The following is a 16,498-nucleotide window of genomic DNA, read 5'->3' as shown; positions in this document are numbered from 1 at the left end:
CTGAACTTTCTTCCTTTGCTTTGTTATTGTATAAATTGTTCTCCTGATTCTTTTCACTTCATTCAGCATCAGTTCATCTGGATCTTCCCAGGTTTCACTTAATCTTTCCCTTCCATCCTTTGTTATGGCACAATAATATATTACATTCATGTACCATAATTTGATAGGCATCCTCTTAATTTATAGTTCATGCAAACGATATTTATGACAATGCATATCAAAAGAGCTATTGTTTGTAAGGTACTTAGTACAGTACCTGGCACATTGTAGGCCCTTAATAAATACCTGTCATTCCCCAGTCTCCCTGTACAGTAAGCAGAATGGCAATACTAAGGAGACTGATACTCACAAGAGTGAGTCCTACTCTGGGTCTTCCATATTAGCTTGGACCATTTCTGGTTATCCAAGTTACAGAATTTATAGCTTGGATGATTAGTTGAATGATGGTTTTATTGGGATTTATATTAATGTTGTACTTTTTTTTTTGATGAGGCATTTGGGGTTAAGTGACTTGCCCAGGGTCACACAGCTAGTAAGTGTCAAGAGTCTTGGGCCAGATTTAAACTCAGGTCCTCCTGACTCTAGGGCCACTGCTCTATCTACTGTGCCACCTAGCTGCCCCTAATGTACTTCTTGTTTTGTTTTGTGTTTTTTTTTTTAGTGAGGCAATTGGGGTTAAGTGACTTGCCTAGGGTCACACAGCTAGTAAGTGTTAAGTGTCTGAGGCCGGATTTGAACTCAGGTACTCCTGACTCCAGGGCCGGTGCTTTATCCACTGTGCCATCTAGCTGCCCCCTAATGTACTTCTGAATGATGTTGGTCAGAGCAATTTATATAGCATATGGCCATATTTCAAAGATACTATTGTCTATAGGGAAGTTACTGAATGGTAATAAATTATACATCTTGGTCAAACTGAATTTGGTTTGCCTTATTTTGGATTACAAATACATTAGCAGATTATCATTTTTTTAGTCATCAAGTGGTTATGTTTATATATATTTATTATACATATATTACAGTTCTATCACATAAATTATTATTTGTAAGGCTCTTTGCAAATCTCGAGATGGTATTTAAATATTAGCTATTATTAAAAATTTTAATGATTTCCATATTCTAAAATTCATGAGGGAAAGGCATTTAAATCCTCTACTGTAAGGGGTAGCTAGGTGGCACAGTGGATAAAGCACCAGCCCTGGATTGAGGAGCACCTGAGTTCAAATCTGACCTCGGACACTTGACACTAGCTGTGTGACCCTGGGCAAGTCACTTATCCCTCATTGCCCCACACCCACACCCATAAAAAGGCAAAGAACATATGGGCAGGGGGCAGCTAGGTGGGGCAGTGGATAAAGCACCAGCCCTGGATTCAGGAGGACCTGAGTTCAAATCCGGCCTCAGACACTTGACACTTACTAGCTGTGTGACCCTGGGCAAGTCACTTAACCCGCATTGTCCCACAAAAAACAAAACCATATGGGCAATATCCAAATTTGGGGACTCTTTAAAGGAAAAAAAGTTTAATATGTGTAATGAAAGAAACATTTGATGTAAGTTTGGAGGGAGGGGAGATGCTGCCATGTAGAAGGATTTTCAATTCCATATCTGTGATGATCTAGGGAGTTGGTCTAAGAAGTCAAAAACAAAGAAATCAATGCTTTTGTTTAGTCCCATTTCCATCAGCTGTGGATTTCAAGAGGGAGAAAAAAGATGACTGAAGATGATTTAATGGAGGAAATTAAAAGCAAGATTTTTCCTCCTGACATATAATAATAACTAATATGATGACACAATAGCACAAAAAAGCCTAAATTTCTTTGGATTTTTGGAGGAGTGGGAGAGATGGCCCAAGGTAGGGAAGAGTGACCTGTTATATCTTATGTCATAGTTGTTCTTTACTTCCTCTTCCCCTAAGGCCAAGAACACTAATCATAGGAAGAAAACCATTTTTATTTTTTTCTTAGCACAGACATAAAGGCACTATTTTGCAGACTCATCTATGGACATTTGGATTTTATAGCATCCTTGAGGAAAGCACATGAGCAATGTCTCAGACCCAGAGCCAAGAATGGCACATGTAGCCAGAGGGATCTCAGAGTACTCTTTTTATTTATTTATTTATTTTTTTTAGTGAGGCAATTGGGGTTAAGTGACTTGCCCAGGGTGACACAGCTAGTAAGTGTTAAGTGTCTGAGGCCAGATTTGAACTCAGGTACTCCTGACTCCAGGGCCAGTGCTCTACCCACTGTGCCACCTAGTTGCCCACAATCTCAGAGTACTCTTACTGTCTAATCAGAGAAAGTCACAGCCATGGAGCATAGAGAGCAATGATACATAGGAAGGACTATACTTTTTCACTTTATTGTTGGGAATAATTTGGAACTTGACTCGTGGTTGGATAAGTATGTGCGTTATAGACTTCATTTATTCATAAGTAATAGGAAAGTGATAAGCAAGGTCTTATAAGAAAAAAAGTATGATTAGCTTGCCATGATAGAAGATAAAAACAACAGAATAATTGAATCAAGACAATCTGTTGTAGAATAATTAGCCTATTACTTTAACACTTTAAGTATTTGTGATTTCCTCCATATGGACCCTCCCCCAGCAAGTAGTGTACGAGTTATGATGGACTAATGCTGGTCCTCAAATGTCAGAAGGCAGTACTGCAAATCTTATCAGCTTAGTACTAGAGTTTAGTAGACCTAAATAGATACTAAAGAGCCCAAAGTAATCACACTACAAAATAGGACATAAAGTAAGACTTTAGTAGAGAAATTCACATAGCAATAATCGATAAATGGGTATTTGAAAAATGCCTGAAGAGTTTATTCTCATTAAAATCACAAATATTCGACCTACCTTTCCAGCCACATGAGGCTTTTTCTAATAGTCACCTCTCACTACCTGCTAGTACCTCCCCTCCAAATTACCTTATATTTATTTGTTTGTTTGTTTGGTTTTTTGCTGGGAAATGAGGGTTAAGTGACTTGCCCAGGGTCACACAGCTAGTAAGTGTCAAGTGTCTGAGACTGGATTTGAATTCGGGTCCTCCTGAATCCAGGGCTGGGGCTTTATCCACTGTGCCACTCAGCTGCCCCCTTGTATTTATTTTTTACACATCATTAATATACTGAGGAGTACATGTTATTTCCCCAGATAAAATGCAAGTTCTTTGAGGGCAGAGACTTTTTCTTTTTGCTTTTTTATTCCCAGAGCCTAGAACAGTGTGTGCATATGGTATCTTATAAATGCTTATTCAATAGAAATGAATACCTTTCAAATGGTGATCCAAACTTTGCTTGTAACAGCCATTCAAGTAGTTGACAACTGTTATCACAGTTCCCGTACGTCCTCTCTTCTTCAGGTTAAACATCCTAGTTCCTTCAAATGGATTCTTTCATGTGTCATGAACTGGAGACCCTTCACTATCCTGGTTGCCCTCCCTGGTTACTTTCCAGCTTCTCATTGTTCATCCTAGAATGTGGATTCCAGAACTGAACATAATACTCTAGATGTTATCAACCAAGGATAATCACATAGCAAAGCACTCATTTTCCCAGTCCCAGATGCTGTCCCTTAGTTAATTACATTAACTTTCCTGGCTGCCATATTTACACTTAGTCCACTAAAAAACTCTATGTTGTTTTTTCAGTGAGATATAGTCATGCTCCTTCCACATTGTGCTAGTAAAGATGATTTTTGGAACCCATTTATCCCGATTAAGTTTCATGTTAGTTGGTTTGGCCCAGCATTCTTGTCTGTCAAGATATTTTCAAATCCCCACTCTGTCATTTAATGTATTAGTGATCCTTTCTAGCTTTGTGTCTTCTGCACATGATTTAATAATAATACCATCTGTGATATAGTAAGTAGCATGTTGGACTAGAAGTCAGGAAGACCAAGGTTTGAAAAGAACCTCTGATAACTTACCTTCTGTGTGACCAGGAGCAAGTTTCTTATTTTGCCTGAGCCTGGGTTTCTTTATCTATAAACTGGGATAATACTTGTAATACCTACCTCATAGAGCTTTTTTTTCTTTCTTTTCTTTTTTTTTTTTTGGGTGAGGCAATTGGGGTTAAGTGACTTGCCCAGGGTCACACAGCTAGTAAGTGTCAAGTGTCTGAGTCCGGATTTGAACTCAAGTCCTCCTGAATCCAGGGCTCTATCTACTGCGCCACCTAGCTGCCCCCTCATAGAGCTTTTAAGAAAATCAAATGAGATTATACATGAAAGTGTTTTGCAAACTTTACAAGACAATGCAAATATCAGTTACAGTATGGTATTAAGGCAGCATGGTATAGGATGGAGTACTGAGCATGTAGGGAGGAAGGCCTGTGTTCAAATTCAGATCTCTGATGGAACCTGGTCAAGTCCACTAATTTCTTTGTACCTCAATTCATTCTCTAGCTTACAGCTGTTGTGTGATAGATAAGTAATTATGTTTTATTTGAGCCAGCCTATCAATTCTACTGGACATTTTTATTCTGTTCTATTTCTATACTATTTTGTTTGGTGATCTCACCAGCTCCCACGGATTCAATTATCATCTCTATGGAGATAATTCTCAGATCTACTTATCTAGTGCTAACCTCTTTCCTGACCTTCCATCTTGCATCTCCAGCTGGATGTTCTATAGATATCTTAAATTCAACATGTCTGAAACTGAATTAATTTTCCTTCCTCCCACTCCTCCAACCCTTTTCCTTACTTTTCAGTTACTATCAAGAGTATCACCATCTTCCCAATTTCCAGGCTTACTACCTAGGGTTACATCCTTGACTCCTCTCTCTGTCTCTTTCTGTTTCTGTTTCTCTGTCTCTATCTCTGTCTCTATTTCTCCCTTTTTTTTTCTCTCGCTTTCCATTCCCTATCTGTTATTAAGTCATGTTGACTCTCTCTCCTTAACATCTCTCCAGGGGCAGCTAGGTGGCACAGTGGATAAAGCAACAGCCCTGGATTCAGGAGGACCTGAGTTCAAATCCGGCCTCAGACACTTGACACTTTATGGCTGTGTGACCTTGGGCAAGTCACTTAACCCTCATTGCCCTGCAAAAAAAACAAAAAAACCCCCAAAAAAACCCCATCTCTCCTATATTCCCACTTCTCTCTTCTCACACTGACACCACCCTGGGCAGGCCCTCATCACCTCATACCTGGACTATTGCAGTGGCCTTTGGTTTGGCTTTCTTGCCTCCTGCCTCTTTCAATCCAGTTGATTTTCACTCAGCTACCAAAGGATCTTTCTAAAAAGTAGATCTGATTGTGTCAATCCCCTTTTCACTAAACTCCAATGGCTGTCTATTGCCTCCTGGACCAAATGCAAAAATCTTCTGTTTAGCTTTTAAAACCCTTCATAACTTAGCTCCTTCCTACCTTTCCAGTCTTACAATTTCCACCCCTCTGTGTACTCCATGATTCAGTGACAGGCCTCCTTGCTGCTCCTTGCACCCAATATTCTACCTCCAGAGGCCTTGCTTCTTCTTATGCTGCCCACATCACCTGTACCTGGAATCCTCTGCTTGCTGATTTTCTTGGCTTCTTTCAAGTCTCAATTAAAATCACTTCTTTCTATAAAAACCTCTTCCAGTACCCCTTAAAGCTATTGCCTTCCATCTGAGATTACCTCCAATTTATCGTGTACACAAATAGTTTTTGTATGTAATTGTCTACAAGTTGTCTCTCCCCTTACACTGTGAGCTCCTTGAGAGCAGGGACAGTGTTTTGGTCTTTCTTTGTATCCCTAGTGCCTAGCACAGTGTCTGGCATTTAATAAATACTTGTTGACTTGACCTGTTCTTTCCAATCCAAAACTTGTTCTTCTTGGCAAAGGTAACAAAAACAAAACAATAATAAAAATTTTCAACTTTACGTTGCTTCTGTTCCAGTGTAATAAGTTTCAGTCAAACTCAACTACTTATTAATTCTTCCCTGCTTTTCAATTTTCTGTCTCCTATCTCCCTCTCTGGCCCAACACTACCCCTCTGCAAGCATCCAGAGTACCTGTTTACTGTTCTTATGTGAAGAATTCATTCATTCTTCAACTCCTGTTAAAAAAAATCATTTTTTTCCTTCTTCAAGGTTTAGTCTACACTGCCACACTACCTTGTAGTGTACTAATCTGTATACATGTCCAATTCCCCCAGCAGACTAGGAACCAGTTGAGAACAATGACCATGTTTTTCATCTTAGTTTCCACAGTGCTTTGCACAGAGTAAGCACTTAAATTTTTGTTGAATCATATCCCTTTAATGAGTTGATATACAAAATAAGAAATGTCTATGAAGATATACCAGTGAGAATTGATGATATTTCTGTCACCTTAGGCAACTTTACCCAAATGTAAAATTCTCAATTATAACAATATATTATTACTTTCATTAGAATGGAAAGACATTCTAAAGTAGTAAAAAGTTTAAATTATGAAAATATCTTAAAACAGTTCTGTTGCTTTTGATTATAATAGTAAGCTATTACATTACCAAGATTTGGGGAAATTGTTTAGGAAGGAACAGCTTAAAATTGACTTATTAATTGTAAATAAATGCTTCTAAAGTACTTAGGGGCACTTAACAGTTTAGTAACTTAAGTGTTTGTAAGCATACTTTAAAAAAACCCTTGTTTACAGAGCTAATTTGTTTGGAAACTCTGTCTTTTTGGATGGTAAAATGATCACAAATTCCAAACTGGAATGGGTGGTTGCAATTAATAAAGTTTTATATTCATGCTATAAAAATTGATTCTTTATGGTATGAAAAATAAAGCAGGTAATTGGATTCAAATGTTCTTGATGGGTTGAATTTCTTCTTATGAAAATGCTGGTAGCCTAGACTATCAGTTCATAAATATAAATGAACTTTAAACCTAAAATGTTTAATTCTGGAAGATAGTAAGATGTTCAGACCCTGTCTCCCAGAGTTCCAACACATGCATGTTAGTGAAAACACAATGAGTTTATTATCTCTAGTTCTTAGCCCAATGCTTAGCACATAGTAGGTACTTTAAGAAATGCTTGTTAACTTGTGATTTCTACACTGTAATTGAGTGTAATATTATAGTGATATTATAGCATACAATTTTAAAGGAAACGCTATAGCTGTGAAAATATATCTATGAAACTTTAGGTAACAAAAGCACTTTACAATTGCAAAGAATTTTTTTTCAGCATCAGACATAATAAAGAATTCTGGAAGTTAAATCTTGGAAGCAACAATAGCAATGAGATCAGCATTCATAAAAATCAATCGTTTTGGCAGGAGCTAACAAAAGTGAATCAGATGAAGCCAGCCTGTAGTGCTTCTGCTTATCCTTGTGGATTAGATTTTATGAAGACAGAATCTTTCTTTAAGTGGTTGCTGTGTACTAGACTCATCATTATAGACTTGAAAAGTCTGGAATCCCAATAGATCTGAAAGGGTCTAATGCAAGTATAAGCTTAGAGCTTCACTTCTTGTGTTCTCTAGCATTAGGGAAAAATTTATAGAGTGTGCAGTAGGACTCAGTGTATGATACCCATTGAGACAACGGAATCAAATGTCTGAAAATGATCTTAAAAGGTTAAAGATGCATGAATCTGCGTTTCTGTGGGCCATGTAAGGGTGAAAAACAAAACAAAGCTGTTCCAACTCTAATAAATCTTTGGTCAACCTAATTTGTTCAAAATTTGAATTTTTTTTTTTTGCAGGGCAATTAGGGTTAAGAAGTGACTTGCCCAGGATCACACAACTAGTAAGTGTCAAGTGTCTGAGGCCAGATTTGAACTCAGGTCCTCCTGAATCCAGGGCTGGTGCTAAATTTGAAAATTTGACTAGAAAAACACTACTAGTCAGATGTGCTCAGGGAAATACACTTAAAAGAATAGACTAGGCCATCAAAATCATAGTATGTCAATTGTAGCATTCCATCATAACATGATTCATAATTACATGGGTTTCTATACTATTAGCCAAATCATGGTGTCATGGGGGAGCCCCAAAATCTCTAGGTCTTACAATGGCCCCTAAAACATAGTACCATACAATAGAAGGCCAAGATAATATGATTGGTCTAGAACTGCTTTTCCTAAACTGTTCTACTAGACACTCTGTTGTTTGGGCTGTGAATAGGAATTTTATAACAAAGTTTTAATAATAATGGTTTTTCCTCTGAAAATTTAAATACATAACTTTATATGTATTAATATACTATATATGACAATTTTTCAGTAGGAGAATAGGTTTAATTGTTTTTTCCCAATTTCCCTGATACCTCCTCCTCTACCTTGTCCCAGCACTATTCCATACCCCCAGAATTTGCAGAATTTACCTGGAATATATTTCCAGTTTTAAGGCTTCCATAGCCATATAAATTTGGGAAGTGATGTTCTATTTACAACATCACTTGTTTCCTCAAGTGCTGGAATATATTCGTTACTTAACTCCTTGTTAAAAATCTTGTTTTCTCAAAAAACACTGTGATCAGAAAAAGTTTCTTTCTTGGTCATTTATATATCATTGATCACCCAAAGAACTCTTAGTACTTTGAAACTTTGCCTCCCCAAATCATCACATTATTAGTAGTTTTTCCCTTTTCCATGGAGGAAAAAAACCATGTTGGCTTAACAAAAATCAAGCTGTGTTTATCCTTGTTAACAAGGGATCTGAAACAGAGCTGTAATTGGTGTTGATTTTGCCATTCCTAAAAGATTCTGATTTAACCTACTAAATTTTATTTAGTTAGTGCCTAATGATTAATTTGAAATAATGAATCTTACTATACCCCCAAACATCCTCATAGGTGGATTTCCAACATTATATTCTCCATAGTGTGCCTTTTAACCCTATTATATAAGTATTATAAAACTTAAAGACAAGGTTATTCTTCTGAATATATGCTTTTATTTCACCCTGAGAAATAGTTCCTGGAAAAGTTAAAAAAAGAAGAAGAGAAATTAATCCATAAGCTGCCAATTTAGGGATTTGATTAATATATATATATAGAGAGAGAGACCCAAATATATACCCACATATACATACATATGTATATATCCAAACATTATAACATAAGAGAATTTCAATATTTTCATGTAAATATTTGGTTCCCCAGTATAGCATTTATGACATGTGGTAATGGGTAAGAATAAATACAAATGTCCTTATTCATGATACTAGATTAGTCTGTCTCAGAGGATATCTAAAGAAAGAAAGGCAAATACTTTGAAGCACCATTTTTAAAAGACAGACTCTGTGTGTGTGTGTGTGTGTGTGTTTCTTTTCCACTGGCTTAAAAAAAAAGAAATCAATAAATCAAAGAAACTTCACTCAAACTGATTTAAAAACAAAGAGATAGCGGGGTAGCTAGGTGGCGCAGTGGATAGAGCACCAGCCCTGGAGTCAGGAGTACCTGAGTTCAAATCCGGCCTCAGACACTTAACACTTACTAGCTGTGTGACCCTGGGCAAGTCACTTAACCCCAATTGCCTCACTAAAAAAAAAAAATTAAAAAACAAACAAACAAACAAAAAAAACAAAGAGATAAAGTCAGAAAAAGCTAGGGGAAAAAGCAAGGGAAAATCCTCTGCTCTAGGTTACTAACTACCTTCAGGTAGTTATATTAAAACTATATATGGGGGCAGCTAGGTGGCACAGTGCACTGGCCCTGGATTCAGGAGGACCTGAGTTCAAATCTGGCCCCAGACACTTGACACTTACTAGCTGTGTAACCCTGGGCAAGTCACTTAACCCTCATTCCCCTGCCCCCCAAAAAAAGAAAGAAAGAAAGAAAGAAAGAAAGGCTATATATCATGTAGCCTTGGAAAGTAATAACTTACTTGCCTCAGTTTCCTCATTTGTAAAATGGGGATAATAATACCAACCTTACAAGGGTAGGTATTATTAACTAGTACTTGCCACTTATCCAACTACCATAAGTGGGTAAATCAGAAAAAAACTAGTTGAATTGATTCAGATCTGTGAATGAAAATAGAATGTGTAGAATGACTTAATCTAATTGAGTAGATACTCAAAGTCAGACTGTGGGTTGGGTTTTTAAGACTGCTCCAGGGGGCTGCTAGGTGTCGCAGTAGATAAAGCACTGGCCCTGGATTCAGGAGGACCTGAGTTCAAATCTGGCCTCGGACACCTGACACTTGCTAGCTGTGTGACCCTGGGCAAATCACTTAACCCCCATTGCCCCGCAAAAAAAAAAAAGACTGCTCCATCACTGAGTAAATCATGTATTTGGCATCTGATAGAAGTAGTCAGCTCTGCCATCCATTCATTTTATCCTAATACTGGGGAATGTGTATGGATAACCATTTAGAGAACAAAATAATAAAATAAAAGGGCTGGAGTAGCTAGGTGGCACAGTGAATAAAGCACTGACCCTGGATTCAGGAGGACTTGAGTTCAAATCTGGCCTCAGACACTTGACACTTAACTAGCTGTGTGACCCTGGCAAGTCACTTAACCCTCATTGCCCTGCAAAAATAAAAATAAAAATAATAAAAGGGCATCTAAGTGGTGCAGTAGATAGAGCATTGGGCCTGGAGTCAAGAAGATGTAAGTTCAAATATGGCCTCAGTTATTTAAGTAGCTGCCTGACCTTAGGCTAGTCACTTAACCTCTATTTGCCTCAGCTTCCTCAATTGTAAAATGGGAACAATAAGAGCACCTAACCTTTCCAAAGTTGATGTGAGGATAAAATGAGATACTCTTTGTAAAGTTCTTAGCATAGTATCTGATACACGGTAGGTGCTGTATAAAGCTGGCATAGTGTCTGGCACGTGGTAGGGGCTATATAAAGGCTAGTTGTCATCATCGTTTTTATTCTTACTGATGAACTATTAATATGATAGTGTTTATATTCATTTGTTTTCTCCTCTGCCTGATTTCTTTTTCCTGCCTTGCAAATATTCATTTTTGGGGACAAAGAGTATATGTTATACTCTGCTTTTAAAATGTTAAGCGTTATTAAACTAGTGTTTCCTAATGACTTGGATCTAAAGCTGTTTTTGGAAATTTGATTAAACTCCATAAGCCCTCCCCTGATTTCCATTAACATTGTGGGACAAGCCACTTACAGATCCATGTATCTCATTCAACATTTTTTTTTTTAGTGAGGCAATTGGGGTTAAGTGACTTGCCCAGGGTCACACAGCTAGTAAGTGTTAAGTGTCTGAGGCCAGATTTGAACTCAGGTACTCCTGACTCCAGGGCTGGTGCTCTATCCACTGCACCACCTAGCTGCCCCTCAACATTTTTTAAAGAGCCTATTCAATAACACTCAGAGTTGGTGGTGTTGTTATTGTTGTTGTTTTTTATCCTTCATTCTTGAAGAGGACCATGACATTAGGCAAGTGGTGTTATGACTTGCAAGTGAATTGGATTTAAGTGAAGCAGGGCTGTGCAAAGTCACCAGCCTCACTCTCTCCTCTGGAGCCATCTGGGTCCGGTGACAAGATATACTTAAGGTACTGGAGATGACCCCAGATTTTTGAGGCAATCTGGGTTAAGTGACTTGCCCAGGGTCACACATCTAGTAAGTGTTAAGTGTCTGAGGCCAGATTTGAACTCAGGCCCTCTTGACTCCAGGGCCAGTACCCATTGTGCCACCTATATGCCCCTGCCACTCAGAGTATACTTCAGTGAAAGTATGGATGTATGAGTTAGCCTAGCTGTCTAAAATGCATGATGGTTTAAAATCCTAGAATTGCAACAATTTTTTTTGGGGGGGGGCAATTGGGGTTAAGTGACTTGCCCAGGGTCACACAGCTAGTAAGTGTCAAGTGTCTGAGGTCAGATTTGAACTCAGGTACTCCTGACTCCAGGGCTGGTGCTTTATCCACTATACCACCTAGCTGCCCCCAGTTTGACATAAGTTTGAATTTTGCCTCAAATAATTACAAGTAGTTGTGTGATCTGATCTAGGCAATGCAAGATTATGTGCCTCAGTTTCCTCATTTATAAAATGAGGATAAATAATAATACTTCACAGGGTTGTTATAAAGAAATGAATTAAAGTACTATATAAATACTAGCACTATTATTATTATAAAGGATTGGTCTAAGAAGAGGTAGGAATCTATGGTTCTGGTGTACTTTTTTTGTTGGCAGACTTAATTATGGTCACCTTCAAGTTAGTATAATTACACGGTCTGATCGGACTAGGCCTCTTCCCTCCCTAATTTAGGAAGGAGTAGTGGACATATAGACATTGTGAGAAGATGAATGTCCATGAATGCTTGTTTGGTGAATGCAGCTCTTGATGCCAAAATAATTCTATCAACCCTCGTGTTTATCCTAATCTGACCTATTCATGATTGGTGAATTCGAATGTGGCTGAGGCTTGCTTACTCTAGACTGGTATATTTGTGAAAGGCTCCATTCAGCTCCCTTTGTCTACCTATGGATTAAACTTGCATAGACCCTATTCACTTCTTGCTTGATCAGTCTATAGCCTGAATAGAGCCAATTTCCTATTGTGGCTATGTATGCAGCTTCATTTTTCTAGAACAAAACCAACAGAAGGATAAAAAGGTGTTGGTGTTGTAAGCACAGGACTCTTTAAATCCTTCTTGTGTGAGTGTTCCATTGATGTTTTGTAGGCTATTAACATCACTTCTAAGAAGCTGTTTGGTAGTACATTGAGAGCCAACTTTAGATTCAGGAAGGCCTGTATTCAAGTTCTGCCTGTGACACTATTAGTTGAGTGACCCTGGACAAATTATTTAACCTCTCAGCATCGCCAGGCAACTCCCTAAGACTAAAAATTGGCAGAGTAGTTGGTGTTCTGCATGGATAACGATGATGAATAATAAAAATAGCTAACACTTTAAGATTTACAAAGTGCTCCCTTTATATGTTATCTTGTTTGATCTTCTCAGCTAGCAGGGAGGTAAGTGCTATAATTATCCTAATTTTACAGATGAAGAAACTGAGGCACTGAGAACTAAGTGACTTACCCAGGATCACACAACTAATTAGGGGTCTGAGACAGAGTCCTTAAAATGAAAGTTCCCTAAACCAATGAAATCACAGGTCCAACTAAACAAATACACAAAAGACAAAGAACAAAATCTACAATAATGACCCTCTAGTTCAATTAGATATTGGTGTGACTATGTTTTTGATCTTCGAGATCCTAAAGCAGACTCACTAGGTATTATACTGGGATATGTGAGAAAATGGTGGGTTTTGGGACACCCAGAGGCCCCGCTTGAGGGGATAATATTGAGATTGATTGGATTGACTCTGCCGATTAACTCAGTTGAAGTTGACTTGGTTGAAACCACACCTACCTGAGGGCCTGGTCTTCAGAGTGTGTGTTCTCTGACCTCTGACCTTGGCCACTGTTCTGCTCATGGATTGCCCTCAAGTCCAGTGAACCAATGGTTTTGGGTGATGCTGGCCAATTAGCTTGGAGCAGTGTGTAGGGACTGACCCGCAGGAAGCTTCTGCCCACAGAGGCAGAGGGACTTCCTTTTTGGCCTGAGACTGACTCATAGGTGGCGGTGCCTTTTTCTCGCTCCTCCTCTATCCTAGCTAGGCTTTCCTAACCTTCTGAGCCATGTGCTATCTCTCTTTACTAATATTTAACATACTTTAATAAATGCTTAATGCTCCAAAACTGGTGCTAAAGCTTCTAATTGATAAGTAGCAATATATTAGAAACCCCAGCTAATTTTCCTCAGACTTGGGACAGAAATAACACCACCACATAGAGTTTTACTCTCCACAGATGGCAACAAGTTGTAGGGGCAAATAGCACTGGATTTGTAAGCAGAAGATCTGACCTTGAATCCAGGGTCTATTCCCTTACTACCTATGTGATCTTGGGCCTCCCTGGGCTGATCCTCTTCTGTAGAATGTAAGTTCCCAGAAGTTAGTGACTGTGTCACTTTATAATCTCTGTATCCTCAGTACCAAATAAAGTGCCTAGGTGTTTAATAAATTGTCATTGTCGAATCTGGATTTTTTTATTGTTCAGTTGTGTCCAACTCTTTATGACTCCATTTGGGGATTTTGTGAGGAAAACACTCTAAGCCAAAAAATACTATATAAATTTGAGTTATTTCAGTAAGTAAACTCTATTTTTTTAAAATGATTTTCCCAGTCATCTCTACTTTTTCTGAACAAACACAAATTAGGGAGTATTTATTACCGCTAGACTGTGGCAAAATGGAATAACAAGACTATTTAAAGAAGTCATTTCTAAACCAAATGATAAAGCAAAACAAAACACTAGGTAAGAGAAAACACATTTTACTTTCCTGTAAAGGCACTAAACTACAAAAATAACTCTTTAGTCAAAATAACTTCTTAGAAACATTAAAAGGTCACTTTACCAGCTTGCTTTTTCAGTTACTCAGATTCCTTAATGCCAGAAATTGGAACAAGTTAATAAAAAAGACCTCCCAAGAGCAAAGTCATAACTGGATACAGTGGGAGAGGGAAGGAGAGAGGGTTTTATAAAAATATTCTGAAGGCTAGGCCCAGCTTCCCCTTTAAGAAACAGGATGGCTAGAGACACGGTATTCATAAAAATAAGAATGAGACAACTATAGAATTTGAAAAGAGGGTAATATGACTTTATAGACTGTGTAGTTTTTTTTAAGATCATGAAATAGCTGCTTATCATGAATTGAAGATAAGTAAATAATGAAATGAGTAGATCTTGTTCTTAACCCAACTGACTTCTAGAATATAATCACAGAAAGTAATAAGGTTCCAAAATAAGGAATATACAAGTGCTAAAAATATATGTGAATAAGTAGAAAGATAGATATAATTAGAGAAAGTAAAAGGCAGATGGGAAAGTGTTACTATGTTAACAAGGTACTAATATTCTGCTATTCTTTTTTTTTTTTTTTTTTTTTTGGTGAGGCTATTGGTGTTAAGTGACTTGCCCAGGGTCACACAGCTAGTAAGTGTCAAGTGTCTAAGGCTGGATTTGAACTCAGGTACTCCTGAATCCAAGGCCGGTGCTTTATCCACTACGCCATCTAGCTGCCCCCTGCTATTCTTTTCATGAAATGTTTTCCCTGATGAAGAGAAAGGGGATGCTCTACCTTTTTTTTTTGGTGAGGCAATTGGGGTTAAGTGACTTGCCCAGGGTCACACAGCTAGTAAGTGTTAAGTGTCTGAGGCCGGATTTGAACTCAGGTACTCCTGACTCCAGGGCTGGTGCTTATCCACTGCACCACCTAGCTGCCCCGATGCTCTACCTTTTAACACGCACAGCCTTTAGAAGAGAGCATAAACATACATACTCTAGACACAGACAGAGGGAAGGAGCCAAACTCTTGCCTAAATGGTAAGGATTTTCCTCACTGGAGAGTCAGACTCCTTATGATGGTATCCTGCACTTTTCATTGAATATAAACTGCATAAGGCAACAGCAGAGGGAGCACGGTGGATTTGAGGGATAATATTGCCCCTCAGTCTTAAAATGAGTCGAATCCAATGAGCATCTTTAAGGAGTGGGACCTGCGGCAACAAAGAAGAGATATGGGAGTTGCCTTTGCTAAATGGGTTCCCTACATGTGTTTGCAGCACCGCCATTGTATTCTGACTGTTCCCAGTACAGAATATAATCACAGAAAGTAATGTTTCTAAACTAAGTTGTATACAAGTGCCAAATAAATAAATAAATAAATAAATGTTTTTATCATAATTATACATATAGGCACATATAGAATTATAAAGATTTTCACTCTTCCTGTGAATGTTGTGTGTATTTGTAGGAGACAATACTTCAGGGGAGTGGGGGGGGAATGGGAGGGGTTTGTGTGTGTGTGTGTGTGTGTTTCTGAACAAACACAAATTAGGGAGTATTTATTACCACTAGACTGTGGCAAAATGGAATAATTTCATAATTACTGTTGTTATTTCATAATTTCATAATTACTGTTGTTATTATGCCATCTTAGTAAATGCCTTTATTTTGACTTAATTGTATCCACCAAGTAATTATTAAGGTGAAATTCATTGGTAGAAGCTTATGAGGTTTAGGAGTGCAGACTCCCAGTATACCCTCAAATAAGGGAGTATTAGCCGGACTCTCAAGACCAAACACATGAGTGCAAGTGCATATTGGGAGAGTAGGTCAGAGAGGAGTTGAACAAGTAAATAGGAAGGTAGATGGGGGCATGAGAAGAGCTGGATGAACTGACAGACATAATTACAAATAAAGGGTGCAAATGATTAATAGATGACCTTAGAAGGATGAGCATAGCTAAAAGAGAAACATTTAGTTGGAAAGGCACAATTGCTATAATATTAAGATTATTATAATAGGTAGCTAAAAACAGGAAAAACTCCATGTGGAGTGAAAGTACTGAATTTAATGATCTGAAACTAGATTTAAGATCAGGAATTCCTCTCTAGAAGAGTAGAAAATATTAAAATTATACATAGAATATAAAGAAAACTGCCTGACCCAAATAGCTCTTTCAATACCAATTATATCAATGGCAGAGAAAATATCCAGTGATTTTATAGTGTCAAAGAACTGGAAA

This window comes from Dromiciops gliroides, chromosome 3 (assembly GCF_019393635.1).
Source record: "Dromiciops gliroides isolate mDroGli1 chromosome 3, mDroGli1.pri, whole genome shotgun sequence".
Lineage (NCBI taxonomy): Eukaryota > Metazoa > Chordata > Mammalia > Microbiotheria > Microbiotheriidae > Dromiciops > Dromiciops gliroides.
This window is presented reverse-complemented; position numbering follows the sequence as displayed.